This window comes from Pinus tabuliformis, chromosome 4_2 (genome assembly GCF_031772625.1).
Source record: "Pinus tabuliformis cultivar Carrire ecotype Pingquan chromosome 4_2, CPIR1, whole genome shotgun sequence".
Lineage (NCBI taxonomy): Eukaryota > Viridiplantae > Streptophyta > Pinopsida > Pinales > Pinaceae > Pinus > Pinus tabuliformis.
In genome coordinates, this window is record NC_142304.1 from 1,149,982,088 (window position 1) to 1,149,995,711 (window position 13,624).

Below are 13,624 nucleotides of genomic sequence, written 5' to 3' on the forward strand. Positions count from 1 at the left end.
AATAGATAAATTCACATTCAGTTGTTGTTCGTAAAGAAAAAGGATGGTTCTCTTAGGCTATGCATTGATTACAGGAAGTTGAACATGGTAACCATCAAGAATATGTATTTGTTGTCAAGGACTGATGACTTGTTTGATCAGTTGAAGGAAGCAATAGTGTTCTCAAAGATTGACTTGAGTTCCAGATATCATTAGGTACACATTAAAGAAGAGAACACCTACAAGACTTATTTCAGGACTAGGTATGGGAATTATGAGTTTGTTATAGTTCCATTTGGTTTCACTAATGCTCCGACTAATTTTATGTGCTTGATGAATATTGTATTGCATCCTTTTTTAGACAAGTTTGTTATTGTATTCATTGATGACATCTTGATATATTCTAAAAATGAGGAAGAGCATGTCAAGCACTTAATAGTAGTGTTGAGATTATTGAGAGAGAATCAATTGTATGTTGAGCTTAGAAAATGTAGTTTCTTTAAGACAGAGGTACATTACTTGGGACATAGTGTTTCCAAGGAAGCCATAACAGTAGATCTAGAGAAGATAAGGGCTATCATGGAGTGGGAAGCTCCTAGAAATATGGATGAGATAAGATCATTTTTTGGGCTAGCAGGTTATTATAAGAGGTTCATCATGAACTTATCTCACATTGCATACCCTATTACATCACTGCAGAAGCAAGGTAATAAATTTGAATGGACCAAGGAATGTGTAGCCAGTTTTGAGCAATTGACGCAGTTGTTGAAAAATGCTCCAGTTTTAAAGATTGCATATATACACAAAGATTTTGTGGTGTATATAGATGCACGTAAGAGAGGACTTGGTGGAGTCTTAATACAGGAAGGGCAGGCAGTGTGCTATGAGTCATAGAAACTGAATGAGCATGAGCAGAACTATCTAACACATGATCTTGAGTTGGTAGCGATCATCCATGCATTAAAGATGTGGAGGCACTATCTTCTTGGTAGGAGGTTTGTATTGATGAGTGATCACAGTGGATTGAGGTATCTAGTCAACCAACTGAATCAGAATGCCATACAAGCTAGATGGTTGGCCACAATTAGTGATTTTGACTTTGAGATCAAGTACATAAAGAGTAAGGAGAACAGGGTTGCAGATGCTCTTAACAGGAGGGTACAGGTGAATCACATAGCAGCTATGAGTTCTTATAGGACACACTTATAGGATTAGATCTTACGGCATGACAACAAGATGATGATAGGTACATGGATCTTATGCATCGGTATAGAAAGGTATAGGTGATCAGGATATGGACTATCATCTTACAATAGATGGTTTGGTCAGATTTAGGGACAGGACCTATGTGCCAAATGACAGTGAGCCCAATAAGACTATCTTGTGATAATTTCATACTAAACCATATTTAGGTCACCCAAGATACCATAAAACATTGACAGCAAAGAAGAAGTTTTCTCATTGGTTGAATATGAAGAAGGAAGTGGCAGGGTTTGTGGCTAGATGCTTAGACTGTCAGCAGGTGAAAGAAGAGTGTAAGCATCTAGGTGGACTGCTACAACCGATTATGATTCCAAAGTGGGAGTGGGAGGTCATTTCCATGGACTTCATCACAAGTTTGTCGATGACATCTAGACAGCGTGATTCCATCATGGTTGTGGTGGACATGTTGAAAAAGGTAGCGCACTTCATTCTAGTGAAGTCTACTTATTCAGCTAATGATGTAGTACAGGTATTCATTAGAGATGTAGTGAGGTTGCATGGTGTTTTGAGGAAGATTGTTTCAAACAAGGATTCTAAGTTCACTTCCAAGTTTTGGAAGGATTTGTTACAGGTTTGGGGACAGAGTTTTCCTTTAGCATAAGCTATCATCAGCAGATATATGGACAGATAGAGAGGGTCAATAGGATATTGGAGGACATGTTGATGATGTATGTGATGCATTAGCAAAGGAGATGGGAGGAGTACCTTCTGTTGGTTGAGTTTTCTTATAACAATGGGTATCAGGAGATGCTAAGGAAGAGTCTGTTTGAGGCACTATATGGGTGGAGTTGTAATACTCCCATCAGTTGGAGTGATCCAGTGAACAAGGTATTGATAGGACTAGACATGTTGGCAAAGATGGAATAGGAAATGCAAGTCATCAAGAAGAATCTAAAGGAAGCACACGACGGGCATAAAAGTTATGAAGATCGAAAGAGGTTGTTTAAGTAGTTTCAAGTTAGGGAATAGGTGTACTTGCACATCAATCAGAAGAAGAGTTGCATAAGGGTTAGCTCATGTGCCAAGATGGCACCTTGGTTTTCGAACCTTTCAAGATTCTTGAAAGGATTGGACCAGTAACCTATCGACTTGCACTGCCTCCGATAGCGAAAGTACATGATGTTTTCCATGTGTCATTGCTTAAGAAGTATGTTAAAAATGTTGATCATGTGATTGACTGATTTGTATTGTAGGTGGAGTTGTTGGGTTGTGTTATATTCTTTCCATGTAGTTAACAGGGGGTTTGAAGGGCACCCGTAACCCCACTTTATGGGGTCCGGGGCAACGCCATGGAAAATTTTGGTTTTGGACCTTATGTTAGGTTGGGTGGACCCAACTATGGTTTTGTGCATCATTTTCGCACATGTTTTTTGGATGCGAAGGTTTCTCGGTCCATGGTATTGGACGTGATGGTTTTCGATCCATGGTATTGGATGCGATGGTTTTTGGTTCATGGTATTGGATGCTTCGACATGTATAAATATGTATTGTAACATTGAAAGGAACATAATGAAAAATCAAGCTGGTAGTTCCAGTTCTGGGATCCAGTGGGAAAATCTCTGTGTATATATGTTTTATGTTTTATGCTCTCGCATTGTTTATTTTTCTGTGTTTTAGAATTCGTATGCAGGTAATTTCTGTACAAGGTTAAAACCTACATTTGGTATTAGAGCAGTTTTGGCTTCAAGGGGATGCCTTTTTTGTTGAGGGGTTTCGCTCGGGTCTGTGGTAGACCCTGTTCAGTGGGAGATCTGTGAGATCGATTCTGGTGGTGAAAGAAAATGGCGAGTAGTGGAAAGATAGAGATCGAGAAATTTAATGGTCAGCGTTTTGAGTTGTGGAAACTCAAGATGGAGGATCTGTTGGTGGATAAAGACCAGTGGATCGCGGTAGATCCAGGTACTAAACCAACGGGAGTGTCTGATGAAGAATGGAAGAAGTTGGATCAGAAGGCAAAGAGAACAATACGATTGTGTGTCTCAGGTTCAGTATTGTTGAATGTATCAGGGGAAGCTACGACAAAGGCTTTCTGGGACAAGTTAGGGACTTTGTACCAATCTAAGTCTCTGGTGAATAAACTGTTCCTACGGAAAAAGCTGTATAACCTTAGGATGAAATATGGAGACTTGGTGACAGAGCATTTGAATGCATTTAATACTGTGGTAATTCAATTAGCATCTGTTGATATTAAAATTTTAGATGAAGATAAGTGCATCAGTTTGTTGTGTTCTCTACCAGATTCGTGGGATAGTCTAGTTATTGCAATAGGTAGCAATGCAACTGCCTTGCATTTTGATGAAATAGTCTCATCACTGCTGACGGAGGATATGAGGCGGAAAAATATGGAGAGAAAAAATGGTGATGCCTTGTCTGTATGAGGGCAAACCCAGAACAGAAACAAAAATAAGTCATCGAGTGGAAGATCTAAATCTAAAGGGAGATCTAAATCTCCAAGAAAACCTGTAAAGGTGGTGTGCTGGAAATGTGGAGCGAAAGGGCACTACAAAAGGGACTGTAAATCTAAAGCTCCTGACAAAGGAAAGGGATCTGATGAGGCTCCTTTTGCAGAGCGAACACCACCTCAGATGAAGGTGGGGATGTGTACTTGGATTCTTCAAGTACACATGTAGATCATGAGGCATGGTTGATTGACTCAGGTGCATCCTTTCACTTCACTCCCCATAGAGAGTGGTTCTGCGAGTATGAGAAATATGATGGTGATGTCTTCTTGGGGGATGACAGGAAGGCTAGAATCATTGGTCGCGAAAAAGCAAACTTGAAATTGCAAGGTGGAAGGGTTAGAACACTTCTGGGTGTTCTACATATTCCTGCATCGGCCAAAAATCTGATTTCTGTAAGCAAGCTAGGTGATGTAGGTGTAAAAATAGTGTTCGAGAAGGATACCTACAAGATGGTTCGAGGAGCACTGGTATTGATGCAGGGAGTTCAGATTGGAACTCTATACAAGCTACAAGGTAGCACTGTTATTGATGGGTGCAATAGTTTTGTGGTTCCTGAAAGTGGAGCAGAAAATCTAGTGGTCTCTGGAGAGAAGACCATGTTGTGGCATCAAAGGCTTGGACATATTGGAGAAAAGGGCCTTCAGATACTTCATGGTAAAGGTATGGTAGAAGGTATGAATAATAGCTCTTTGGATTTTAATTTCTGTGAAAATTGTGTATATGGGAAGCAGAATCGGGTGAGTTTCCCCTCTGGTATAAGAGGGCAAAACAGATATTAGAACTTGTGCATAGTGATGTGTTTGGACCTATGAAGGTTCCATCACTAGGTAAGTCTGTGTACTATGTATCATTTATAGATGACTTCTCAAGGAATACATGGATATATTTCCTTAAGAAGAAATTTGAAGTCTTTGACAGGTTTAAAGAATTTAAGGCTCTGGTGGAAAACCAGACAGAGAAGAAGATAAAGGTGTTGAGGACAGATAATGGTGGAGAGTTTTGCAGTAAGGAATTTGAAGAATTCTTTAAGTGTGGTATAGCACTGTAGAAGACTACTCCATATACACCTAAGCAAAATGGAGTTGCAGAAAGAATGAATAAGACGTTGATGGAAAGGGAAAGAAGCATGCTCAGTGGTGCCGGTTTAGGACAGGAATTCTAGGCAGAGGCGGTGGATACTGCATGTTACCTGGTCAACAGGTCACCTTCATCAGCATTGGAGGATAAGACTCCACAGGAGGTATGGATTGGTAAGAAACCCTCTCTTTCACATCTAAGGTTATTTGGATTTGATGCATATGTACATGTTCCAAAGGAGAAACAAACCAAGTTGGATAGTAAATCTGAAAAGTGCATCTTTATGGGCTGTAAGGATGGTTTAAAGGGTTATAAGCATTGGAACCCAGTCACACAGAAGGTTGTGTATAGCCGATATGTGGTGTTCAAAGAAGTGAAATATGTTATTAAACATGAAGTCCAACGAAAGGAACCTGAGAAGATAGAGTTTGAGCTAAAGGAGGAAGAATCAGACTCTACAGCAGAGGAGGAATCAGAAGATGAAGAGCCACAAACTCTGGTTGTGAGAAGATCAGTTCGAGAAAGAAGGCAGCCTAAAAGGTATAGTCCATTTGCTTTCTATTCAAATTTTGCTTTATCTATTACTGACGATGATCCCAGAACTGTGAAGGAAGCAGTAGATTTAGAGGATGGAAAACTCTGGAAAGAGGCCATGGTTGATGAAATGGCATCTTTGCACAAAAATGAGGCTTGGGATTTGGTGGAGTTGTTGACTGGAAGGAAACCCATTGGCAGCAAATGGGTGTTCAAAAAGAAGACAAATGAAGAAGGAAAAGTGGAGAAATACAAAGCTTGGTTGGCAGCAAAAGGTTATTCCCAGGTGTCGGGAATTGATTTTGGTGATATTTTTTCTCCTGTTACCAAGGTAACTTCTATTAGATTACTTTTATTTGTTGCTGCTGCTTTTGATTTTGAGGTAGAACAGATGGATGTGAAGATAGCATTTCTTCACGGGGATCTGGAAGAGGAAATCTACATGAAGCAACCTAAAGGCTTTGCAGCAAAGGGTAAGAAAGAACTGGTGTGCAAGTTAAAGAAGTCTCTGTATGGGTTAAAACAGTCACCAAGGATGTGGTATCAAAAATTTGATACATTTATATGGGGACTTGGCTTCACCAGAAGCAAAGCAAATCACTGTGTGTATTTTAAATTAATTGGTGACCGTGTTATTTATCTGGTCTTGTATGTGGATGATATGTTGCTGGTTGGAAATGACAAAGAAATTATCCAGGATTTGAAGACCCAATTATCCTCCAAATTCAACATGAAATATCTTGGTGCTGCAAACTATATTTTGGGCATGGAAATTAAAAGAGATAGGGCAAAGAGGAAGCTTTGGTTAAACCAAAGGAAGTATGTCGAGACAATACTGCAGAGGTTTAATATGCAAGATAGTAAACCAGTGAAGGTTCCTATTCCTGTAGGTGTGAGGCTATATACTGAACAATGTCCCAAGGCACAAGAAGAGGAAGAGGACATGTCCTATGTTCCATATGCAAGTGTAGTCGGTAGCCTGATGTATGCAATGGTCTGTACTAGACCAAACATTGCACATGCAGTGGGAGTATTAAGCAGGTTTATGTCAAAAACAGGAAAGGAGCATTGGACAGCAGTGAAGCAAGTTTTTAGGTATTTGTGTGGCACTAATGATTATGGTCTGTGCTACCAAGCAAGACCAGGATTGGATAGAGTGTTGGATATTTGTGTCTTTGTTGATGCAGACTGGGTTGGAGATCTAGATCAGAAAAAATCTACAAGTGGGTATGTGTTTAACCTATTTGGAGGTGTAGTCAGTTGGATGAGTAAGAAACAATCTGTAGTGGCACTATCAACTACAGAGGCAGAATACATGGCAGCCACTCATGCAAGCAAGGAAGCAGTTTGGTTGTAGAGATTGTGTTCAAGTATGGGCTTAGTACAGGAAGCTATAGGGATAGGCTGTGATAGCCAAAGTGAAATTTTCTTGGCAAAGAACCCTGCATATCATTCAAAGACAAAGCACATTGATGTTCAGTATCAATTTGTGAAGGATATGATAGAAGACAAAAAGGTGTTGCTGGTAAAGGTGGACACTTTGAAGAATACTACAGATGCATTGACAAAATTTGTGAGCTCTGAGAAGTTCTCTTGGTGTAGAGAGACAATGGGCATTTCAGGGTTGGGAAAATGACTATGCTCTCTTGTGGCCCCCTGTGGAAAGAAAACAACAAGTGGGAGAATGTTGGGTTGTGTTATATTCTTTCCACATAGTTAACAAGGGGTTTGAAGGGCACCCGTAACCCCACTTTATGGGGTCCGGGGCAGCGCCCCGGAAAATTTTGGTTTTGGACCCTATGTTAGGTTGGGCGGATCCACCTATGGTTTTGTGCATGATTTTCGCACATTTTTTTGGACGCGATGGTTTTTCGGTCCATGGTATTGGACGCAATGGTTTTCGGTCCATGGTATTGGATGCAATGGTTTTTGGTCCATGGTATTGGATGCTTCGGCATGTATAAATATGTATTGTAACATTGAAAGGAACATAATGAAAAATCAAGCTAGTAGTTTCGGTTTTGGGATCCAGTGGGAAAATCTCTGTGTATATGTGTTTTACGTGTTATGCTCTCGCATTGTTTATTTTTCTGTGTTTTAGAATTCGTATGTAGGTAATTTCTGTACGAGGTTAAAACCTACAGGAGCCAGATGGAGAATTCCATTTGAAACATCAGTGTATATTGTAGAAAAATATGCTCATGCTCCAAAACTAAGAAATTGAGAAATTTAAAAGAAATGGAAGCACTTTGGGCCCAATGAAGCTACATGGGAGATGGCAGATCAAATGCGGACTATGTGTCCTTATCTACTCGCTGGGTGAGCGAATGTTTTTGGTATATGTTTGTTGTGATGTTTTGGTATATGTAGATATGTATATGGATGTAAATACAACCATGAGTTGTGTTATAAAGCCCCAATAAGCGGTATGGGTGTCATGTCGTTATGGTTGTTATGTTTGTCATGTTGGGTTTCTTCTTAGTATGTTGATCATTGTAAATACTACATCGAGCTAAGTTATAAATCTCCATGGGTAGTATGTTTTTCTTCTTAACATCTTTATTGGTTGTAGGTGTCATTGAACATCGAGGACGGCGTTCCCCCAAGGGGGAGCATTCTGTCATAGCCCTGATCAAAATTCCATGTAATAAAGTTAATAAAGGCAAAATAATAACCAAGGTCATGGGACGCGTATTCCAAGTTGATTGTTGGGAAAAACATCCTAGTGGATATGTTCATTTGGTTTATTATGGCTAAGGAAATTGGCAAAGGTAAAGGTAAAGGCTTTGGAAAGGAAAAGTGGCATTAATTGGAATTTTATTTATGAAAATAATGGAAATTAGGAGAAGGAAGGACAAACAAGGAAAAGGGAAGCAAAGATAAACCAAGGAAGACTAGGATCAAGCAACTACAACGGGATTACTTGTAGGTATTAATTTTCATGTGTGATTTCCTTGCTAGATTTTGAATGTATGGTACATGCATGTGTTTATTTGGTCCTCTTACTGTCATTGGCATGTGTTTTTCCAGGTGTGACATTGTTCTTCAGCCTTGCCTTGCCATTTCTGGATTTTGGGTACCTGGGTGGGCCTAGGAATCTCCGACTAGTGAATGGAAGGATATACAATAAATCCTAGAGGTGTGTGCCCATGATCCGGCCTAGGAATCCTTGATTGGTGAATGGAAAGCTATGGAGGGTGGAGTCTCGATTAGGCCTAGGAATACTCAACTAGTGAATGGCGGGATATCAGTAAAGCCCAGATACTATGAGACAAGAAAAATCCTCACCGTGTAGGCGGAGAGACCCGAAGACATCCATGCTTGTTTAGGGCCTAGTGATCTGGTGGGGATTGCAGTAAAGCCTGAGGAAACCTAGATTTGTTTTGTTGTGAATACTACATTCATGCTTGGAATATGGCACGAGGGTGATCAGATGAAAGAAACATTTGGTTCTGCAAAATCTATGGTCGGGTGGTTCGTGGTAGTCCTAGACCTAGTTGGATTATGCATTCATTAATAAAATTTCCTTCTCCTTGGTATTTCATGTGTAAACGTATTGGTTCAAATGTGATTTTTATGGTTGTCACATCCTTGTTATTTTTGTTGGTTATATCTTTGTTATGAGTATGTTTTATAACATACTTGATGTATGGCTCTCATCATGTTTTGATTAGAAAACGAATGTACAATGAATATATGACCTAATATATGATAATGTAATCATTATGATAAGGCAACAATTCTTCTTTACGAATCTCAGATAAGTATGAGACCCCTATGCTCAGATCTATTGTTATGACCTATAGATTACATATTTGTGACATGTTTAACGAAATTCATGTCATGAATAGTAAGGGTTAGATCAAGTACATGTACCAGTGATTGCATTAATAGCCTTATTCCATTGTTATTTATCATTTCTGAAAGTTTCATGAAGTTATGGGCAGTGGCCTGAGACCTAACCCTAAAAAAGTGGCTCAAAATTTAGGATCGTTGGCACAGAACTGCTTGAAAAAATCCACAATTGTTGGCATGCCTTGCTATGGTAGTGACTGGAAAGCATTATTTGCATGCATAGCTTTTCATGGGAGTGGATGAGGGTCCAGATCAGTCAGATGATAAGTTGTCTCAGGGGTTTGTCACCTGAAAGGGTTTGTTGGCTCCTAAAGCTTCTATAGTATGTGTGGAAGGTCATAATAGTTTTGTTTTGTCTGTTCCACTTCCTTCACTATACATGGGAAGTTGAATCACATCATAGTAGCCTCTCATCACATGTTTACCCTAGTGGACTAGTTATCTTGGGTAAATGTGGGAGGACGGCGTTACAAAATTGTTCCTCTTGATGATGGTCTGCTCATGAACACGTACAATCTGACTTACGACAAGCTCCAGAAAAAGATTGTACACGTGAGGAAGAAACATTTTCCGAACAAACTCTCATCTCCTGCATTCATCAGAGAAAGGGTGATCATGACAAACACCAGAAGAAATACAAGTGCCATTGTTGCAGCCAACTTGGCCTTTGTACATGCTACAAAGTCAAACACAAACTATTTGATGGTCGAGAAAAAACAGTTCGCAAATAACTTTCAAGCTTCTAGGCAAGATGTTGAACAACTTTGGGCAGAATTACATAACGCAACTCTCGCAAAGGTCTATCTAGAAGAACTGAAGGTAGCGATACTTGGTGAAGTATCGACACTAGGAGAGACCATGCGGAATCTTTATGAGGAGCTTGTTATCGTGCATAAGGAAGTTTTCCACTTGCATGGGTTGCAGCAAAAGTTTAAAGATCATGTAAAAATTATCAATGTTGTACAATAAGCTATTTCTTTCGTGCATGAATGGTTAATGCAATATAAAGGGGCACCGCTTGAATTGGGAAAGAAGACAAGGCAAGAGGCAGAGTTGGAGAAAGCAAAGGTTCATATTCTCATCTAGAATAACAAACAACTCACCTTATTCATTGCCAACACTCAGGCCTCATATGCACGATTGTACAACAACTTGGACTTCTTAGTGAAATTGCATGGGATCCCATCAGTTGGCTCACTCACTAAGATCAAACGCAAGAATCAGGTCAGGCAGGAGATTGAAGAATACTTGGAACATTTGAGACAAACCTCCATCTAAATAAACAGAATATGCAAAAGTACATTGGTGGCCCCGCCCAAATTAATACAATGTTGTTCTTGCTCTAGAAGGAAACGCAGATCGCATCCAAATCAGTGTACCCAGATTCCATGGAGGCTAGAGTCCACTTCTAGCCTGACATCATTGCACAGTTTGGGGATGTCATCACGCAGAACAAAGCTTGGCACCATTACGTGGCCGAGAAACTTCAAGTGGAAGTTGTTGAGTTGGAGTTTCCCCAAACTCAAGCCTAATTGTTTTGTATTATTAGGTTGTCTAGTTAGCTCTACCCAATTTGTCATATATGGGTACGAATGTATTATAATATTCTTTTGTAATTAATTTTTAAGTGGAATTCCAAGTGTCAATTGTGGAATGTGAAGATTCATGATGTAATGAAGTTAAAGAATCATCTTGTAAAGAAGTTGAAGAGTCATAAGAGCAGTCCAAGAACCACAAGGGAAAGTGAATAATCATCCCATTTGTTATAAATTTACCCTCATCAATAATGTAAGGGGCTTTTGGGAGCAATCTTTTGGCTAGGCTTTTAGCTTAGAATCAAGAGCTTGGGAGTTTGTTTAGAGCCTTCGAAACTCCGTAGAATGGAGGGAGTATATTTCTTTGGAGGAGAAGGTGTAGACTTCATATCCCACTACTGAGGCTAGTGAATCTTCAATGGTATATGTATTATTGGAACTTTCACATTAAAAAAAAGCTCAGAGCCAACACGTTTTCATGAATATGTTTTCAATATAGTAGGACTATTCTTGCTATGTTTGCAATATATGTTATTTCACTTACGCTAACACTTATGAACTATTTTGTTTGCATTAGTATGAATATTGTTGAATGTGTGTTGTTGTTTAATGTTTTCATGGTTAATGTGTGAACTATTTTGTAGTCTAACTCGTGATATCTTTATGCTCGTGTGTTCATTTCAAGCTACGTACTATTACAGGATTCTAAGGGACCAACTCATCTTCCCCTCATGTGTTAGAACCTTTCATACATTGCACTTGATCCTCTGCAGAGTCATACACTTGTTCACCAAAGTCATGATTGCACCACTCTAAACAGGTCATATTCTGAATGGGGCTCTTACACCAAACAGTGTGAGGTCTAATTGGGACTTCATATCAAGGGGACCCCCTGAATATTGGCAGGTCCAGCACCGTCAATAGGAAGTTACCCTTTTCCATTGATGTCAAATGGGAATAGAAATTAGGAGAGAAAGATCATAAGTTTGGAGATAAGGGGAGCAGTAATTGCAAGGGGATTATGTGTGTTACCATCAATGACAAAGGGGGAGATTATGAATGGTGTTGTTTTTGATGTCAAAGTCATTATTTGAACAATTTTAATATACGTCAATTGATTGCATTAATTGGAAGTATCGATGGAAAAGAAGCTTTGGAAGAAATAAAATGAAACTCATAAACCCCAGCGGTATGATCATGATGCCCTATATTTGTTGAGGTAAATGAACGGTAAAAACAATGAATTTTCTTGCAAGACCGTCATAGGATGATTGTACTCGTCTTGTCGTTTCTATTGTAGGTGGCATGGCTCGTAAATACACATGATTAAGGGGATATTCCTTCTCAAAGTTGAAGCCCTGAAGCCTGGTCATGGTGCCCCAAAATTGATGATCTCTTGGTCCAAATATTTGGCATTAAATTTAAGAAAATATATTTGGCATCTGATCAAGATATCAACGATTCCAGTGTTATGTATAATTATTTATTTTCAGTGGATGTTTTACATACCACTGTAGAGGAAAAATTATGAATATATATATATATATATATATATATATATATATATATATATATAGATATCTATATCTATATATATTTCAAAGATTGACAGGGGTCAAAAATTTGAAGTTTGTTCTGGTTTGATTATAGAGAAGATGAGGTCGAGTTAATAATTTTATTATAGTGAAGATCAAAGTTTGGATTGGTCATGATGGCAGATCAATACTAGCAATAGTATTTTCATTTACAAAGTATCAGTCGCGAAGGTAGAGCCCAAAGACTTGGACTCCAAGTGATGTGGTGCATGAAAACAAGGTTAGAATGCCTATGTCTTTTTTTTCTTACATATTGAATGTTACGAGGTCAAGTCCCCACATGACTTCTTTATAGTCGAGACATTCACACCACAACAAAGACAAAAGATTAATATGGAAAAACATGGTTGGAAAGGTCGCTCATGTGTAAGGTTTCCACTATAATTGATTGTTGACAAATGTATTGATAAATTTTACATTTGTTTTGTTCAGTTCGTTTATATTTAACATGGTGGATTATGATTGGTCGAAATTTTATAAGGTATTCAAATACGAACCTGCCACGTCATGGATTGATAACACATTTTAAATTATAATATTGCAAGCATCATGGAATAGTGGAAGTGGTAAGAGGTATGCCACTGTATGGTTGAGGAATGGTTTTAAATTGCACTAGGTATGAAATATTTATTTTATCTTTTTCACTTTCATTTTGTCAAATGGTTAGCAATTTCCAATATCTTGCACCAGAATCTGATGGTCCCTTTGTAGAATTGGTGCCAATTTCCTTTCAAATTGTAGAAGTGCCACAAAACTATGAATATGTAAAACAATTAATTTAATATATGGTTTATTATAGTTTTTATGGGTTTTTGGAGCCATTATTGATCTAAATTGAAAATTGGAAGATGTCGAGCAATCAATGACACAGGGTTTCCCCTGCACATACCCATAGTATGCATATTCAGGCATAATTCATTTTCCCTAGGATTTAATAATGACCCACCAGGTCAATACTTCAACATAAATATGGTTAAGGCCCTTTTATCACAGTTCCTTTAAATCGGAACTCAATCACCCCACTTTAAAACCCTCTACTGGGGCTTTTCCTCAATACAACTCTTTCCCCTTTCTATCGGAATTCATTAAGTCTTCGTGACTTATATATATATATATATATATATATATATATATATATATATATATATATATATATATATATATATATATATATATCTATATATATATCTATATATATATATATATATATATATATATATATATATATATATATATATATATATATATATATATATATATATATATATATATATATAACGTTATAACCCATAAGCCCGTATATATATATCAACCCCCCTCTTAA